At 40.7% G+C, this 20,434-nt stretch overlaps 1 long non-coding RNA gene across 1 annotated transcript in view; it reads left to right on the forward strand.

Annotated features, from left to right (window-relative positions):
* LOC129184968 (uncharacterized) overlaps positions 1–20,434 on the forward strand; it is a 77,047-nt gene that overhangs the window by 8,968 nt on the left and 47,645 nt on the right. Inside the window, exon 2 of the long non-coding RNA XR_008572017.1 lies at positions 13,299–13,394. This is a non-coding gene — a long non-coding RNA (uncharacterized LOC129184968). The remainder of the gene's footprint in view (positions 1–13,298; positions 13,395–20,434) is intronic.

Below are 20,434 nucleotides of genomic sequence, written 5' to 3' on the forward strand. Positions count from 1 at the left end.
TGCAGCATTTATTGCAAACTACAATGTCACACTTTATTCTTCTTGTACTTCCTGCTGATACAGGCAACATCCTGCACTCTCATTCAGAATAGAAGCCACCTCTGTCAGGAGCAAAAATAACCACACAGTTGGTTTCCTACATTTTGAGCGCAGTCATGCTGAAGAAATGCAATTTTTGCCAACTGAACTGTTCGCAAATATGTTTCACACTGTTAGCACAGGTACAAACTGACAAAGAGGTGCACACAGCGGCTGTCATTGACCTTTTAACAGTAGGAATACATTATTTGTCACTCCACAAGACAGCCTAAACACTTATTTACATTACTTATTTGTTTCTACTTTAGTTTTTTTCCCTCTCTTTTCCAAAGTCATTTTGAAAGTAACAAATGTTGATGCCTGGTCCCCGCAGCTTGTCATTTGGTGTCCATTTATCTCCTTTGAGGGAAGCAGCAAGCTCAGTGACATTCAATCACATTATTTTGGCACAATGATTTGCTGCCTCCACCTGTGACCTGAACCACACATAACACAGTGCATGACAAGCGGGCTATAAATCAAACCACCAGGACACACATACAGACCCCTACCTGAACTGCTGCTTTGCAAACTTATAGCCTGCCTAGCAACACGCAAGCAGTGTATGGGTGATATACAGTTCTGTATATCCAAGGCTACTTTTGCCACCATCTACAATATTTTAATTCAATTTGTCCCTAGTCGCCTTGCAAAGTATACTGTTTGCTGGACTGTTATTGCTGCAGTTTAATAGCAAACAAGCTTACAGCAGCTGTAACAGACTCTGGTAGGGTCCCCATGACCTGCGGGTATGCAATTTAGAGAAAACAGGTTGACACTCTCAAAAGCACCAACCACAGTACTCAAGGCCAAACAAGAGTAAATTTTCTTAAAGTGTCAGCATTTTCCACAACGCTTCCCCCAGGCTCAGCTTGAATACATTCTCAAACAATTTTCATGGCTGGAATTGGTCATTCCTGGTGTGTTTTTCACTCCTGGACATCTGAGAAAAGATTGGAGGTGCCGTTTGTTGACTTTTTGCTCTGGGTTTGGCCTTGCAACTGATTGGAAAAATCAGTCAAGCCTATTTCTAAATCTTCCAGCCAGTTTAGAGGGTATTGGTGGTGTTACAAAGTACATATTTAACGTGGCTGTGCACCAAATTGGAGTCTGATTAATTCAGGCTCAGGGTGGCATCTATACAAGTTCCATAAACAAGGTTCTGTAGGACACTGGTCCACAGTCTGCAGTAATAGGGCCGTTATTCGCATTCCATATGTCCGTCTTGTAGCATTGCTTTAAACGTAATATAAACTTATTGGTTAATATTGGGGCCGCACGATAGTCTAGTGGTTAGCACGTTGGCCAACACAGGAAGAGGGAAGATCTGGGTTCAATTCTCCCTTGGGCATTTCTGTGTGGTTTAAATGTTCTCCCCGTGTGCACATGGGTTTTCTCCGGGTACTCCGGCTTCCTCCCACATTCCCAAAAACATGCAGATGAGGTTAATTGGTGACTCTAAATTGTCCATAGTTATGAATGTGAGTGTGAATGGTTGTTTGTCTATAGGTATGTGCCCTGCTATTGGCTGGCGACCAGTCCAGGATGTACCCCGCCTGTCGCCCGAAGTCAGCTGGGATAGGCTCCAGCATGCCCCCGTGACCCTAATGAGGATGAAGCGGTATAGAAAATGGATGGATGGATGGTTAATATTGGACTGGTTCATGAAGACTTTTAGTTACTTCTACCAAGTGTGGAAAAAACTCTGTGACACAGTAGAACACAATTGGAAAATTTGTTTACGTCTGAGCTTGGGTTTAGTGTCCTTGCTGATTTACATTTTTTTTCTTAATAATTGCATCTGGACTGTTGTGCCATTGGTTGTGTTTTTCTTATGCCTGAGCTGCTTGGCAACAACAAGCAGCTTAAATGTCCCCTTCTGTGCCACACATTCGAGGGTGTAGGTGCAAGTGACAATCTTTGGTGTTTATCAAGTGCAGTGAGTGATACTGGTCAGAAAACTGGGCTGCATTTTGCCTACTGATTTGGTGCAGGGCACTTGGGTGATTAGTGTGGTGGCTCTTCTCAGGCACGCGGCCACCTCAGACCCACATGGACTTGCCACTGTCACCGCCTGGCCATGTCAGAGCAGCGCTTCTCTCCAACAAGCAGATCCCTTTTGTCACTGGCGCCATATTGCAGAGCATGTTTGTGCTGCTGCAAGGTCAATTGCACATCCATCTTAGCTAGGTACAGAGCCTTAAAGCCAAGAATGAAGATTGCCTTAGGAAGATCGAGATGGCTGAGAGTTGGTTAAATGGATAACTAATGTATTATATTGAACTGAAAAGAAAAAAAAAAGTAAATTCTGTTCTTGGCTGCCTTAAAAAGAATTGCTTTTTCTTTCATCAAAGATGGGCTACTTATATATTTTTCTAAATGACCTTTTTTGGTGATTTAGAAGCGTAAAAGAAAACAACATGACATTTGCCCTATTGCTGTTCTGTGTGAACAGCACTGATAAGAAATGACAGGATGAAGTGAACCTACCAACTTGGCGAGATCTGGCGACTTTCCAAACCCTCTTGGCGACATGTTTTCTCAAAAGCGACGAGCGACAAATCTAGTGAATTTTGCTGGTGTCGTTGATGCCTTTTCTGGTATTTTTACTTCACTTCAAAATACTTTGAATTACCTTGTGTATGAATTGTACTGTATAAATACCTATTTGTAGACTTAAAAGTGAAAGCACGTATTGTTCTGCAGTTTCTGTTCTCACTGAGCAGTGGCGGTTCCGGCTTGAATGACACCGTGGACAGAACGATGAGACCCCCCCCAGCCCGCCCCAAAACAAATTCACACTAGCAGTTTTTCTTTACAAATACTTTTCCCTTTTCCTCAACCTCAACACACACTCCGACAACTGTTTTATAAATGTTTTTTCACCTGCAGAAGGTGCTCCAAAATATTGCAGAAGCTCCCCTTAAATTGCTTTTGATTTTACATCTCTTTTTACACAATTAAAACTCTCGGTCAAGAAAACACATGAACAGCAGTTAGTCTAACGCCACCAAGTAAAGTAAGCTTATGTGATCATACATTCCACAATGTGATGTACATAAAGTGCTAATGCTATATCTCCGTACCTTTTTATCTTTGGCTCATTTCTCCTCTTCTTCATAAATTGTGCGCCTGATGGCTTTCACTTTCTCTTTTCCATGTTTTGTTGACAAAAATTAACAACGCTTAATCATCATCCCCCACCATCACTCAACTAGCAGTCAAGGCCAAACAAACTCTTATTGACTCACAGTTCTCTCCTTTTAACATTTTAGTAGTGAAATAACATGTTTGAGACTCTTGGTCAGGGGGCGCAAGTATCCCGCCTGTAGGCTGTCAAGGCTTTGAGCGATGCTGGCCAAGATAAAATATTTGTTATTTTATTATGATGAATTGATGGCCAATTTTAAATTATCAAACCAATAACCAAATTTATTTGTAGTCCTAAACGTAATTAAGGTGTTTTTACTTACTTTTTTGTCTCTCCGACGAGTTAATTCTTTTTTCCTACAACATCTGTTACAACATCATATGCAAATTAGCTAACAACATCATCTAGCGTCTTGTAAGACAGCCAATAGTTATTTTTCTTACTGAGGAGTTGGCAACAGTGCCCACCAAATTTTGATTGTGATGTGTGAAAGTGTGTCCCATAACGCTCTGACTCCTCACTTCTCCTGTTGAACGCAGGTGTCAGGCCAGTATGTTATTCGTCACATCAGATGCTGCAGCGGACCTTGTCACACATCAAATTATCTCATACGATTCCGTTAGAGCTGTGTGAACACATTGTTCCAGCAATGTCTGTGTGCAAATGCACTGACAAATTATTTTGGAGCGCTGACAAACTGCTGTCAAGGCTCCTATGTGGCAATTTTGTGGAATGTCTGCGGGTCTCTAAATTGTAACCTCTAAACTTGACTGCCGAACGCCCTCCATGTCTGAGTTCAACCAAGATTCTCGGGAATATTTTGTCTCTAATGACACGCAAAGCCACGTAGTTTGAACCACCATCCTTTGTTGAGTCATCCAGGACGCATATTTGCAAGACTTTTGTCTCAGCGAGGACAAACTCTATATTTCTACAATTTTTTTTAAAAACCACCAACGGTTACCAATGAGGCAGTAGTCTAGGGATATAAGTACCATATTGACTAGTGTTTGGGTTTGGAGGGGTAGGGGCGAGCCTTTGTAGTGTACGGTGGCACCTAGACGCAGCAGCATAACCTCTCAAAAAGAGACATTTTTATAGGCAACTCAGTTACTTAATTTCACCATTTGCGGTTGGTCTCAGACCATAACACCCGCTAGTAGTGTGGATCTACTGTATACAGTGTTCCCTCGCTACATCGCGGTTCACCTTTTGTGGATTCGCTGTTTCTCAATTTTTTTAAGTGCAATTTTGCATATTTTTTTTAACAGCGGGTGAACGCGCATTGTGTTCCACGTCCTTGTTGTGTATTAGAGCGATCTATCGGTGCTCTGTTGTATGTGTCTGTTATTGTATATACTACAACTACAAGTAGAGGGTGTTGTATACTTGTGAGAGTTGAAAGACATGTCCGACTGGAGTAAAGATGTCGTCCCTCCACCTCTTCTCAATATAGACCCACAACCATCCTGATTGGCTAAGGGAGGACCCGCCCATTGTGTTCTGCGTTCTGACTGTAGACCATTGTCAGTCAAGCTCCTTCCTGCAGCACTGCCCGTGTTTCGTGTTGCCAGCGATCATACATGCTTAAGGAAGGCAGAAGTTACGCAGCTGTAGAGCCCCTGGAATACTGTAAATTAATCTTCGGTTCATGGAGAACGAGGAGGAGGAGTGAGATACTACGACAGGAGCAATATGTTTTAACCAGGATACAGAAACGCTACAGCCGAACGACGCCAGGAAGAGGCACGGTCAGAGGAGGGAAAAATTGCATGAGTCACTTCATGATTTCTTGTGTGTAACTTAGTTGGTTGATCATTAAAATTCAAACTTCGAGAGTGTTTCAACAAGAGAGAAATGTGCTAAAATGTTAATGCCTGTCTGAGAAAAGTGTATAAAGTGTATGGGGAGGGGTTTTACAGCCTTAAAACATATACTGTAATAATTGTAAGAAAATAAAGTTGGCTACTTTGTGGATTTCATTTATTGCGGGCTATTTTGGGAACCTATCCTCCGCGATAAACGAGGGAACACTATACAAGTATAACAAAGAATGTAGATATAGGATTGCTGTTCATATCGAAGTCTTATGAAAGGTCAGCAGTAGGATGTTTTTCATGTGTTGTTTCTGACATCCTTGTAGATGTGACCTTGCAGAGACTCCTTGAATTTCATTACATGCTCTTACCTCTGACATGACATGACATTCCTTTAGGTGGGAGGAATATCCAGGCCCACATTAGGAACAATATAACATGGCTTTGCTTTTTAGTCACAATTCAGTTCCGCATGTAGACATCCCAACTCAGTTGCATTTGTTGACTAAGCATTTTACTGTATGTGAAACTGCCTTGTCGTTGTCACTAATTGCTGCTGGATTTACTTCATTATTTCATTCTCTGATGGCCAGTTACGTCTGATTCATACACATACTCAGTCTTGGAAGCAAATAGAAGAATCTTTGATGAGGGTAATTCTTTATCATGTATAGTTTTCCTTTGCCAACAGTTTTCTTTCTTTAACCTAAGATGCAGATTGTTTTTCCTCAAGCATTTTGCCATACTTACTGTATCTAATGTATTTCATGATGTGTTTGCTGAAAGACATTGTATATTATTACGTGCTCTATCAATGGTACCTTCTTTGCTGGCCTGAACTATGAGAAGCACTGACCCACATTTACAACCTAAATTGTAGTATTTGTAATTTTATTGTAGTGTTTTTCTTGGCTGCATTGCTTCCGGTAGTGTATGTTTATGTATTATTTCTCTGTCCAATCAGATTTCAGCTTGTATGTGTTGCCATGTCAATGTAATCTGCCCAGGGCCTTCAGAATCATTGTGCTGTTGGATGCCACGTAAACTATATAAGCAATGGGGTGGTTTCTTTAACCAATCAGATTTCAGATTTGCTTTACACGGCCAGCTAGCTGGCCCACAATAACATCGGCATTTATCCATCCTCAGATTGGTTGAGTAAAACTCAGGCGTATTGGCGATGGTGTACTTGAAGGTAAAGGGCTAGCTGCTTTTTCTTTTTAGCAAGGATATAGCAAGGATATATAGTTGCCTTCTGTTGTGTAGAGCAGGACCGAGACAAGATAGTCTGGATTTGCTCGTCTTTCAGAGTTTTTAAGTTCTGTTTGCGTTTATCTGAACCGAGAGGATGGACTGCATTGAAGTTTCATCTGAAAGATCCTTTGCAGGTTATTTTCCTTCAAAACAGCGTTTACTTTGTTACAAGTAAACACATCGGCATTTTCTCACTTCATTTCGATAAATGCATAATTTGCAGTCCAGTCGCTATTAACAGTATCATTTTGTGTATCTACTTGTTTTATTTTAGAGTGCCATATTTGTTTAAATGAGAGTTGTCTTCTTCTACTCCATCTGCTGCTACTGCATGAATGAGTACCTCTAGCTAGACTGAATGGTTTCATACTTGGGTGATGTTTGGCGGGCCAAATGAAAGCTTTGCGGGGTCGATGTGGCCTGCGGGCCGCTAGTTGGATAGCTCTGCTCTAGGTCATCCCACAAATGACCACAAAAACATTTACCACATTCCTCATTTTGCAAGTGTGATTAGGTTGAAATGTTATAAACTATTCCAGTTTAACGTGTTGTATTTGTGTGCCACAAGTACAAATGGCAAGAATGGCAGCAAACACAATCAGTGGACTTTTCTCGCGTGCTGTTTCTACTTTAGGCTAATATTGTTGGCTCCAAATACAATAGATAAGACCAGGTCAGTTCATAAGACGAATGTTATTGAATCTAAGTAGTCATTGCCGGTGGTCATGCATGGTTTGTCCTACTCCACTACTGCGCTGCACCAGCTCAATAAGCAGATATTATCCCATTTGAGCTTTTACTAGGCGTCATAAAAATAGAGTGCCAAGTGATTACTCAGAATTATGATGGTAGTTGTGATAAACACCGACATTGCGCACTAAAGAGGAGAAAATGTGTGAGAAGCCCTTCATTACACAGGGGGGAAATTCCTCCAAAACAACCTATATTAAGTCCTGCTGTCTGTAATTTACTTAGAGCATATATCAACTATCAAGGGGACATCTAGAATTACCTTGCAATGGCAGACAGACTGAAACGACCTCGTTTGCTCACATTATAGCGTGCATAACTCGCACAAATGATGCATTAAAATGCCCTGATCAACATGTAACAGACCTGATGCCATTGGCAGACTTTCACTTCAACAGAGACTGCCCGCCGCTGATAAAACGCAGACAAAAAGAAAGACAATTAGGACAGGGAAAAGAAATTACCAGTCTCATTGAGGAGCCTGAATAAAGTCCCTGGGGAGGAAGTGGTAAAATGTAAAGCTTCAGCGAAAGGGCATTAACACATATTCCTTCATTACTTTGAGTATAATGACCCTCCTCCATCTTCCCCAACCCTATCCACATACAACCAGGAAAAAACACACAGCATGACAGCGCTTTAATGGTTTCATAACAGTAGATTCAAATACATCACAGTTGCAGTAAGACATTGTTTGACAAACAGTGGTGAGCCGATCTATTTTTCATTGTATTCAGAGGAGACTGTTAATATGCATGCCCAGTAACTGCTCAGGCTGCAAACTAGACAAGAAGCCCTCATATTCTAGCCTATAACATCCTACGTTTCCAACATAAAAGCTGACATCTATTCACTGGGCACTTCATTAGGTACACTTGCCCAGCACATGACAAGATGACACATATACTAAACATATATATACTAAAAATATATACTAAAAATATAAACACAACACTTTTGTTTTTGCTCCCATTTTTCATGAGCTGAACTCAGAGATCTAAAACTTTCTTGTATGCACACAAAAGGCCTATCTCTCTCAGAGATTGTTCACAAATCTGTCCCCATCTGTTAGTGAGCATTCATCATTCATAATTCATCCACCTCATAGGTGTGGCATTTCAAGATGCTGATTATACAGCATCATTATTGCACAGATGTTCCTGAGGTTGGCCACAATAAAAGGCCACTCCAAAATGTGCAGTTTAACTGTTTTGGGTTGGGTCTAGTCGGTACCTTGTGTGACCAGCATTTGCAGTATACACTGATCTAGAGCATCCCAAAGACGGTCAGTATCTCTGTGCATTCAAAATGCTATCAATAAAATGTACCTGTGCATGTTGCCCATAATATATACCTGCCCATTCCCAAACCCCACCGCCACCAGGGGCCACTCCATCCGCAACACTGGTGCATTTTATCGATGGCATTTTGAATGCACATACATGCCAAGGCGAGATCCTGAGGCCCACTGTTGTGACATTCCTCCAGGACCATTACCTCATGTTGCAGAATGATGCTGCACGGCCCCATGTCTCAGTTCCTGAAAGCTGAAAACATCCCGGTACTTGCATGGCCGTCATATTCATCAGACATGTCACCCATTGAGCATGTTTGGGATGCTCTGGATCGGTATATACGGTATTTGAGGCAAATTGTGGTAACACCTCATACTCACTGGTCCCCTCCTAAAATAGCTAAACTGCATATTTTGGAGTGGACTTTTATTGTGGCCAACCTACGGCACAGCTGTACATCTAATCGGCATCTTGATATGCCATACCTGTGAGGTGGATGAATTATGAATGTTCATTAAAGGGATAGTTCGGATTTTCTGACATGAAGTTGTATGACATCCCCATCAGCAGTGGACTATATCAACAATGACTTACCCCCCCATTTGGTCCCGCGGGTCCAGTTCTGGTCGGATTCAACATAGTTCTGCCTAGTTATTGGGTCATTAAGTAAAGAGGTTTACTTCTCAGAACAATAGGCGTTCAAGTGAGTAATACATTTGCATCATAAAAATGCCTCCTCAAACAAATCAGACCTCACAAATCGCTTGGCCATCTTGTTTACATGTGTTCTACAGCGGAAGAAGATACAAGCGTCTTCCTCACATACACATGTGTATGATGTAAGTGTATGACTCCTTTGAATGCATATTGTTCTGAGAAGCCAAACTCATTACTTAAACGGCCCTAAGCAGAGCTACGTTTCTCGTCATGGAAAGTTTCATAAACTGAAACAGAACAAGTGATACCTTTTTATTTTAACATGCAAATTGGTTAAAAAATAACAACTTACATTTTTGCTTGCTATGTCACGCTTTTGGTAGCCCTTTTAGGAGAATGGCCCATGAGTTAACAATAGTATCTATAGAAATACACTGTCGCACATGAGCACTATGTGTCCTACTCGACATCTTCTGGATTGTTATTCTCATGAGTGTCTCTCCTCTACCGATTCTTTCCATCCACTCTGTGCAGTGATGCAAATGCATACAGTTGAACTGGAAATTATACAAACCCCATTGTAAACTATTTGTGTATTATAACTTTCAACAGATGGCCAAAAAAAAAAAATAAAGTAGTAACATTTTGTAATAAGTAATATTTGAATGGTTTATTGCAAACTACTGCAAGATTTTGCAATTCACACAAATTCACAAAAAAAAGAACCATCACTCAACTTAACCTTACAATAAATTAATATCTGAGATGAAAAGCAGACTGTACATGCATACCTTTTTGTGTTATTACCACAGATAAAACCTGTAGGTAATCATCTTACATATGATCAATTACAAACGATCAATTACCATGTAGTCCTCCACCTAGGAAACAAACGAAAAAAAACCCCACTCTCCTCTATCTTCTATTTTTATGGCTGGTCACGTCACGAACAAAGCCTGTAAGCAAGTAATTAGTGGTCGAGTGAGCTCAACAAGAAGAGGTGAACTCCTCATTTGCACCCAGACTTCATATAGTCATGATGTTCATTACAATAATAAAGAGACTCGTGTTCTTGAATCATGCTTCAGCTTTACTTGCAGGGGAGGGCATTTAAACTGATGAAGAGTGGGCAGGCAGGGTGCTGTTGAATCAAAATGAAATATTTGAATACGCTTTATTGATATGTCAAAGTAGATGGTAAGTGGTATGTGGGAGGAAACACAATAACAAATACTTTCTCATTCAAGAAACAAGCAAAAGTGACAATGATCGTTTGACAAGTAAGCAATTGTGTCTTTCTTTTTCTTTAGCCATAGAGCAGCCAGCATTTGAGGCTGAAGTGTATGTGCGCCATAATCCTTTCACTCGTACCTTGTCTTCTCTTGTAGTCAGCCAAAGCTGAAAATCTCCAATGATAACCTGTCATAGTCTCACCTTTAAATCCTGCTGAGCTGCCTTGGTTTTTGAGGGTTGTTGATGATGCATTGATATTTTGGATGACTTATTGCTTGTAGGGCGACATCCTGTGCAAACGCATGCATAACGCCAAATAGGGCTGTCTTTGACGAAGGATTTTCGTAGTCGAATCAGATTTGTTCGATTTTGTTCATAGTTGTTGTTGTTTTTTTTTTTTTAAAGCACAGCTAATGGGGATCCCTGCAAATAAACAGAACTCATTTGCAACTTTTTCCACCTCAACGAAAAAGTCGTCTTTTCTAAGAGACCCCTAGTGCCAATATTTACTGTAGGTCTAACCCTCATTTCGCAAAAAAACAAACAGAATGAATAGTTCAATACACCCTTCAGAAGAAATACAGTGCATCTTTATTCCTGGCTTGACTCTAATGATGCAGCCAGGATGCAAAGCTAGAGGAGGACCTGAGTGACTTTGCAGTCCCAGACACAGATGGAAAAGATGAGAGGGCAACAGAGGCACAGCTGAGCCCTTGTAGCGCGGAGCAACCTAAGACCAAGAGTCAGTGAGGCTGGCTGTGCACTGATGACACTCGCTTGCTTTACTGCCACTCACTCATCCAGTGCTCTCACCACGAGCCCTGGAGATACACAGTTCCACCAAGATTAAAGACACTTTTCTCTTTAAACTCAAACATCTCTTTTGCGAGGTTATGCCAACAGTATCTCCAGTGGAGTGCCATTTTGATGGTTACCCAAATGCCCAAAGCCATTAGAAACAGAGAAATGAAACCCAACTCAAAGCTCGTCAAAATGATGTGCATGTTCTAATTAAGCCGAGGTTATTAAGGGTGTCTTCCATCTGTTGAGGCACAAATCTTTTTGGCTGGCTTTCGGTGGCCTGAGGCCAAAGTTTCTGCTCCACACAGTCTGAGCTATCAACTCTGACATGATGCACTTTTCATATGACCATAATCAGAGGTCAGAAGCTTAAACTCACACTTTTTCGTAAGGAACCCAGTTCATGACAGATTCAAGATTCAAGATTCAAGAGAGTTTTATTGTCATGTGCATGGTAAAACAGCAGTTATACCATGCAATGAAAATCTTATTCTGTTCATTCTCCCAAGAAAAGAAAGAAAACAAATGAAAGAATAAGAACATAAGAAACATAAACACATAAACATATATACCAATAAATTAAGCAACAACAACAGACGAGACATTAATACAAGTAAATAATACAAATAAATAAATAAATAAAGTGCTATGAGTGTGTGCGTGTGTTGCGTGCGGCGTGTGCGAGTGCTTCGTTGAGGAGCCTGATGGCCTGTGGGTAAAAACTGTTTGCCAGCCTTGTGGTCCTGGACTTCAAACTCCTGTAGCGTCTGCCTGACGGTAGGAGTGTGAATAGTGAGTGTTGTGGATGTGTGCTGTCCTTGATGAGGTTGTGTGTTCTTCGTAGGACTCTAGATTTATAAATGTCTTGCAGTGTGGGGAGGGCTGCCCCAACAATGTTCTGTGAGGTCTTGATCACCCGCTGGAGTGCCTTCCTATCACGTGTTGTACAGTTACCGTACCAAACAGTGATGGAGGCGGTAAGGACACTTTCGATAGATGGATGGATGGGTTTGGTGGCGATAGCTGCCTTCGCCAGGGATTCTGGTTTATGTTTCAGTAGGATTTGATTATGACAGCATTATATGGCATGGCATTGGTCTCAGAAAAAGCATTTCATTTTGGATCCTTTTTAGCTGGGTTGAATGTTTGAAAGATAGACCAATGGACTTGTTCTGGTTGATTTATGTTGTTTTACTGGCAATAATTAACTGGCTGTTAACAGGACAGAGATACTGTTTGCCATTTGTGTGTGGCTTTACAATAAAGGCCATTCATCTACGGCAGGGATGTCCAAAGTGTGGCGCGGGGGCCTTTTTTGTCCCACTGCTCTGAGTACGCATAAAATTTTTCAAGGTTGGCAGGTTTGTCTTTGACCTATTCTAAAAATAAAATTAATTCATTATTAATGAGATATAGTCCCTTGTTTATTCCAGACCCGACTGTGATAAGCTCATTTCCGCGAAATAGGATTCCTTCTTTATGAATGCAATATAGTGACAGCATAAAAAACCTGTTTACGATCTTCTAAATATGGTTTTTAACATTATTAGAGCCCTAAAGACATTAAATAAACACCCTTTTAGACACCTTTACGCTTGTATTACCCAATATAGTGTTAATATCTGTAACAGTAACAGATTTTATGGGCCCCAGTCAGACAAATCTATGTATTCACAATGTGTTAATTATCATAAACATCATCCTATTTTCCTTTTATGTTAATTTATGTTCTTTCAATTCAGTCCAACTTTTGTGTCCAACATCGAGTTTAATATTTGCAGTGTTAGAACAGTTATATTTCTCAAGACTAGAATGTAAACGATCAAAGTTGTCTGGCTTCACCTTCTCTGGAAAATTGAGCACTGAACATACTTTTGGTGAGCTTTAGCGAGCACAGAAAGACCAGTAGTCTTCTGCAGGGCTTCAGCAGGGTAGCAAAGAAGGTACACGGTAGCATCATCAACTGCTGATTTATTTTGTGAGAGACGAGCAATGTGACAACGCAAAGAACATGTTGTTTCAAGCTCAACCATCACAGGAAATGGAAAAAGGAGCCTGAGAAATAACTCAACGACAGTGATTCATCCACTCTGCCTACTTTATGTGCACTTTGAGGCAGTGGAACTCTTGCGGAATATCTGAGTTGTCCAAGAGTTTGTGTCTGGAACACTATCTGAAGTGTGATTTATTGACAACACAAAGAATAAAATAATTAAGAGGAAATTAGCAAGGGGTGTTGACTTTTATGCTTTCCTCCTCTAGCCCATCACCCTGCTCCTGGTTGTCATGGTAACAGTAGACCACCCCTCTTTGGATGGAACACGTATGACTGTTCACCGTGCTGAAGACATCTAATAGGTAAAGGAAACCAGAACAAGTGACATAGTGACAAAATATCTGCTATTTGTGTTTCAAATTGTTGCTATTTGTGTTTCTGTTTCAACATGGTAGTGAAGCTCTCATTTTGGTAATGTCTATTACAATAAGGCGTATTGCACTGCAAGTGAAACAGATTATTGCCACAATAAACATCCATGATTGTGACAAATTGATTGTGAAGTCTGGAACGCAACCAACAAATCCTTGCACGCTATTCTTCATCCTGGGATCTGTTAAACAAGAGGATAAGTGGTGTAGAACAGGCATGAATGAATGAATGGATGCTAGAAATATATGCTCAACTGTGGATTGAATGGCTCTTTCTGTCCTGTTTACATCCCACGTGCACCAAGTCCAGCCTCTTGAGACGGCTCAGTCATCAGTGTCGTTTCATTTATGTTGTGTCATCCTCCCTTTCCTTTTTGCTTCCACCATAATCCACAATAGCCATTATTTTTTTTCTCCCCCACTCATCCCCCACCTTTCCTTTTCTTCCCCATCCGAACTCTCAGGTGTGTCTGTTCATGCCTGTCAGTCTGTCACTTTATCAAGCCCGAGTGGCCACCCAGCGTCCTTTTTATAAATAGTGCACTGCCCTACACAGTGTGAACAGTTACATGATACCGGGAGTCTAAGTTATAGATGTGATTGAGTGTGAATAATTGAAATGTTCTTTTTTAGCACTTCATACCAAAAACTCTGCTTAACAAGTGTCTCCTTCTGCTTGAAATGCTTTCAAACGGTGCATACACACCTACTGTACAGTATGCATCACAACAAGGCCCGTATTTTCATCATATTTAACCCAGCCAAGTTTGGGCTGGAGATGAAACTGGATTGGTCCACCAGTGTGTTCTGTTCACAATTCCACAAAATACAAATCTGGAAATGCAGTAACTCTAATGTGTATTGCACAGCATTTTTCAATACTGAAACGCACTATTGCATAGTCATTGTAAAAGACTACAATACAACCTGCTCTACTTTGATGCAACTCGTCGTTCCTCTGTTTGTAACAATGTGTAGCAAGGTAAGACAGCGTGCTTCTATTACAGTTAAACTCACAATGTAGCATTCGTCTCAACATAAAAGTACATTTTAGTCAACCGGCACACATCAATTAGATGACTCAGTTCACCGGATATACAATAGATCCTCACTTTTTGTGGGAGTTACGTTCCACACCAACCAGCAACTGGTGAAAAGCTATGAGTAATTGTCGCCCATAAAAACATCTGTTTTTAACACTGGCTCCTACCCTTCCAAACTCTCCTGCTAGCTCCATCTATATATGGGTGGCCATCAAACAGAACGCCATACTTGCTCACGGTGCAACGGAACAAAAACACAACACATCCACAGCAAGATAACGCATCACATAAATCAACTACTACTACTAAGTGGGTGATAACCACTAAGCTCTAAACAAAACACGTAACTTAAAACTGTTATTTCCAAATGCCCTCAAGGCATGCTGGGCAGTCCAGCTGCAAAAACATGAACTATGAACAATAAAACATTGGATATCAAGAGTATGCTAACTCCTCCTCGTTTACTTCTCTGGCGACGAGATATTTATTTGTATGCCCACATGGTGCAGTGTATAGATTACTTTGTGCGTCATGTGTTGTTGTTTGGATGGCGTTTTTTCTACAAACTACAGATTGGATCGGACTATTTTGGCGACTCAAGCGTGCCACAATAGCACTGTGATCGTGTCGAAGTGTCCTTGGGCAAGATACTGAAACCCCAGTTGCTCCCGATGCTGCGTCATCAGTAGGTAAATGTGCTCGCAGTGTCAAAGCGCTTTGAGTGCCTTGGAGGTGGAAAAGCGCTATACAAGTGAAAGACTTTCAGTTAAAATTACAATTGTAATGTCCAGTAGCCAAAGACAGACATTGTTAATTGTGTGCATCTTAATGACTTTTGCCCTGAGCTGTTTGAACAGTTTCCCAGCAAGCCAAGTGAAGGTCAGCGTGGCATCACAGCAGAGCCCTGGCACACTCAGCTGCTTGGACAATTGACAGCTCACGCACACACAAACACACACTGACCTGTTGCAGACCCAAGCTGACACAAGTGACATACATATTTAGCAGTTTGACACATGCAGTACTTAACACCATGCACTTACCGCAACAACGGTGAACAAGTCAGCGGTAATACTTCTCAGTCAAATCCAAAGGAGTCTTTATCAGCAAGAATTTTCACACCGTGGAGCAAAAGCGCTGTCATATCTGCTGAGATGCCATAAATTGGCTTTTGCCTCTAAATATGGACAGTTGAAAAGCTGTTGAAAATGAACACACTATAAATGTCCTCTTCAGACCAAGGCCACAAACATCTGGTATTGGTTATTCTACATTTCAATCCCTAACCTTTTCAGAGAGCAACTGTGATAGAGCAACACTTACATGTGGCTGGAGGCTACTTAATCAAGTGTGGTGTCATGGAATATGGTAATGAAGAGCTTTGGTTAAAAACTAATCTCATATTTTAGATTGTTTTTAATTACGAAGCAGTTCAATTTGGACAAAATCTTTTGAAAAACAAATTGAGCTCACAAAGGCCAAAGTCAAGTGGAAAATGGGCTGACCCATTATGAGGCCTTAGTTGAATTAACAATAGTGTATTCTTAACAAGCTATTTTGGGTGAAACATTTAAGTCCAGTTACGTTTTCTACAAGACATGCGTAGGCTTAAATTATTCATACCTCAGCCAAATTTGGAGTTAATTTTTTTTTTTATGTGTTGAATGGCTATATCCACCCTGGAAATTACACAAAGTAAAAATGTAAAAGAACTACAGTCGTACCTCGGTTTGAACATCGCTCCCTCACTCTATCGCGATTTTTGGAAATTAATTATAATAAATGACCGCTCTTTTGTGGTTGACTGTGGACCATTATTCGTCAAAAAATATGGAAAGATGTTTTATGTAGTATTCTGGTAACTAGGCGTCAGTAATTTTACACTGAGACATGACATTTGTTTACGTTGCCTTCACACTGCATGGAGTTAGCCATGGCATGTCCGACATGATATAATGAAAATAGATTCTCCTCCCATTCCGTGTGGAAGTGGTAGGTTTTTGGCTTCTTACTTTGTCAGGCTTCTTACCTTCATCCCCACTCCATTTGAAACCCTTTCTCAAGTTTAGAATAAATACATTTGAGGCAAACTAGTTAGCCCGCTAGCATGCTATGTTTAAAGCGGCGGCCGTCAAATAGGTTTTCTATGCTCCAACTATGAAAATGTTCCAATTAGTAATAGTGTTCCCTCATTTATCGCGGGGGATGGCTTCCCAAAATAGCCCGCAATAAGTGAAATCCGTGTAACAAGTAAGTAACAAGTAACAAACTATATTTTTGTACATATTTTTGTTTTAAGGCTGTAAAACCCCTCACCATACACTTTATGCACTTTTCTCAGACGGTCATTAACATTTCTCTATTGTTTAAACACTCTCAAAGTTCAAATTTCATTTGAATGATCAACTTACGAGATTGGACACAATAAATTAAGCGACTCCATGCATAATTCACTCTGACCGTGGCTTGTCCTGGCACTGTTAGGCTGTAATGTTTTTGTATCCTTGTTAAACCATATTCCTCCTTGTCGTCCTCCATGAACTGAAGATTTTTTTTACAGTATTCCAGGCCTCTGCCTAACTTCTGCCTTTCTTCAGCATGTATGATTGCTAGCTCAAGCATGAAGGAGATTGATTGACAATTGTCTCCAGCCAATCAGGACGCAGAACACAACGAGCGGGTTCTCCCTACTGAGACCTGGACAGTCTTCAACTCTCACATGAGTATACAACACCCTCTACTGGTAGCAGTACTTTGCGGAAATTCACTTATCACGGTTGGGTCTGGAACCAATTAACCGCAATAAACAAGGGACTGTATGTGACAATTACATTTAAATGACCATGCATAGCCTTGATTTGAATCAATTGTCCTCTGTTTTTCTAAAATCAGTTACATTTAGCTTTTAGCTGGCGTTCTTCTAGTTACGTGGACATGTGTTTATTGATATTCAGCAATTATCTGAGCGACACAACACAGGCCCCAATATTGGGGCCCTGCGGTTTTAAACGGTTAATACCTGGGTTTTTGTACAACCTGGTTTTGAAAGGATTCATTTTTTGATAAAAATGATAACTTAAAACTATGTCTTGTTTTTCGTACACAGTCTTGGGCATTGTACGACCAAACAGTCTGCGGGATTGAGCGCCCAAACAAAACATCCACATGTTGATGATTGAGAGCTGCGACAGAACAGGCCAGCCACTACCAAATGGTGGACTTCTGTCTGGATCTGGATGCAGTGATTGCCGTTTACGGACCTGTGACCAATTAAAGTGAATGGGAAATATAATCATGCTTGCGGACCGATCGAAGCTGCAGTGGGCGAAATTGCTTCAGTTGTTACTGTTAACGTGACAGCAAACGCGGTGACGTCACTCAAAATGAGCCAATGAAATAATTTGTTTACTTTCCGAGCGAACCATCCATCCATCCATCTACAGTATTTTCTATGCCGCTTAATCTTCGAATGAGAACCATGCTCCACCCAACCTTGCTCAAAAGTAAGAACAGTTGTTCGTGAAAACGGAACATTTTAAAAGTGAACGGACGGACCGCTGTGTCTCATATGCTCTGAAACTGTAGAGTCCAGTATGAAAAATCTACAAGAGTCATAGCATATTAATTTACAGCACAGCAACGTGCAAATAAGTCTTAAGGATTATATAGATATTGGAGCAAAACATCATCTTTCGCTGACGGGAGAGTTGTGGCGTGCTTCTGCTGCAGAGATCTTAGTCACAAAAAGAGCAATTGTGTGACAAATTCGGGCAAATTCCAATGTCGGCTACAAAAGTACCGGTAAGAGGAAAATGTGAAACTGAAGAGAATGTACTCTTGCAGCCTTTCTGTTAAAAAGATACTTATTAAATTCTTTTTTTCAGAGAAACCGGTGAAGTTTTATTTAACTTAAAAATAAGCCTCATGTGTTCATTGTTTTGTGCAGTCAAACTTTTTTTTTTTATTTATTTGTGACATTTGATCCTGATTTATTTTAAGTGCAATTTCAAAATAAGTGATCCTGTGTTGTAGGGAAGTGGTTCTCAATTTCCTGTCATGAACCCCACTGGAGTACAGAAATATTTTCGCCCCCCGATTTGAAATACGATTGAAAAGCTGATATCTATGTATATATCTGGACAGACAACTCGAAAATGAAACCTGCAACATGGAGACCAGTGAAGCATACAAGCATATTAAAAAGTCAATTTGCATGCGGAGTAAGACAAACTCAGACATGTTGGCAGGTCTGCACTAAAACTGAAAATCCTCCCTGCATCTCATGCCCAAACCCAAATTTGGTTCAAAATGGCAACATTTTTCTATTTCAGGTTTTTGTGTGGCATTATAAAAAGACTTATTTAACACAAAATTGTGACTTAAAAAAATAACACCTAAGAATTGTTAAAAGTTCACTTGAAGAGGGTGTTAAGGTATGGGTGTTAAAATAGGGGAGTTCTCAGCAACTTATAATGTGTTGAATTCAACAATTTTAAGTGTTTGCTGCATCACTTCCTGTGTTAAAAATGAAACACTTTGAAAAGTGTTGTTTGTACTCAATCTAGTGTGGACCATATACTGTATAACTAAGTGAAAGTGTTGAAACTAACTCAATATGAGCTGTATTAACACAGTTGGATTTGCTGTGTAGTCTGCTTGATGCAAAATAAGGTTCGGACCTTTGCTGTGGAGAAAAAATAAACAGACTTTACTCAATTTTCACTGAAGACCTCTGCTATAGACAGACTGATTCCAGCCAGGGAATCCTTAAAGTATCTTTATTGTTGTGGGTGGTGGTGTTCATAGAATGCACACAGAGCGATGAACATCTCCTGTATTTCTCATTAGAAGAGACTGCATCTGTGACAATTGTGATTTGACTTACTTTTTACATTTGTAAATGTTATGATTGCGGCAGTTACATTTATACTAACAAATTGGAGGCTAACCAGCATCTCTGAATTGATTTGCATCTGACCTTAATGGTTCCACTGTACTACATAAGAATCGTGTTGAAGGAACACAACTGCCATCACAGCAAGATTCTGTTCGCTAATTTGTGTTTTACTGTAGGTTGCTGGGCAGCAGGGTTGCACATGTGGTTAGTACCTTTGCCTCTCAGCCGCTTGGTATTGGTTTGAATCTTGGCACGGACCTCTCTGTGTCAAGTGTGCATGTTTGATGTGCTTGCGTGGGTTTTCTCCTGGTACTCTGGCTTCCTGCCACAGTCTAAAAACGTGCATGTTAGGTTAATTGGACACTCTAAATTGTCCATAGATGTCAATGGTTGTTTCTATGTTCAGTAATTGACTGGCGAACCGGTCCATGTCCAAGTCAGCTGGGATAGGTTCCAGCTCACCCGTGACCCAGAATAGGCTAAGCAGTGGAAAATTAATGAATGTTGGGTGGTGTCTTTTGTATCCTTTGCAGCAATGCCCACGCAATCACAGCCGTCTAAATCAATTATGCTCTCTATGCAGACTGCTTGTTTGGTCCCCTTTGTGCATTCTGGGTTCAACCTTTGTTCAGTCTCGGGGTGCATAACAAGCAGAAACTCGCTTGGAAAGCTTTGGACTAACTGCGGATTATACAAACAACGGGATTTAATGTTAAATATTTTCAGTAGCAGCCGGAGTGCAATTCTTGTTTCTCCTTTCAATCATTCATTTAAGTTGGCCTTGTGAGTCACTGAGTGGAATAAATGATGGTTGAAGTGGTTTGAGAGATATAGGCTGAATCCCAATTCAACCCTTAACCCCTAGGTTTTGGGCACTCATGAAAATCAAGTGGTGTCCCAATTCTTAAGGAGTAAGTGCAAAGGGTTACACACCCCTTGAAAACAAGTGTGGTCAGCAACCACGCTTGAAACGAAAGGGCTGCAAACGAAGGAGCTACAACACCCGCTGAGAAGATGGAAGCGCGGAGACC

This window comes from Dunckerocampus dactyliophorus, chromosome 7 (genome assembly GCF_027744805.1).
Source record: "Dunckerocampus dactyliophorus isolate RoL2022-P2 chromosome 7, RoL_Ddac_1.1, whole genome shotgun sequence".
In the NCBI taxonomy this organism is placed as follows: Eukaryota; Metazoa; Chordata; class Actinopteri; order Syngnathiformes; family Syngnathidae; genus Dunckerocampus; species Dunckerocampus dactyliophorus.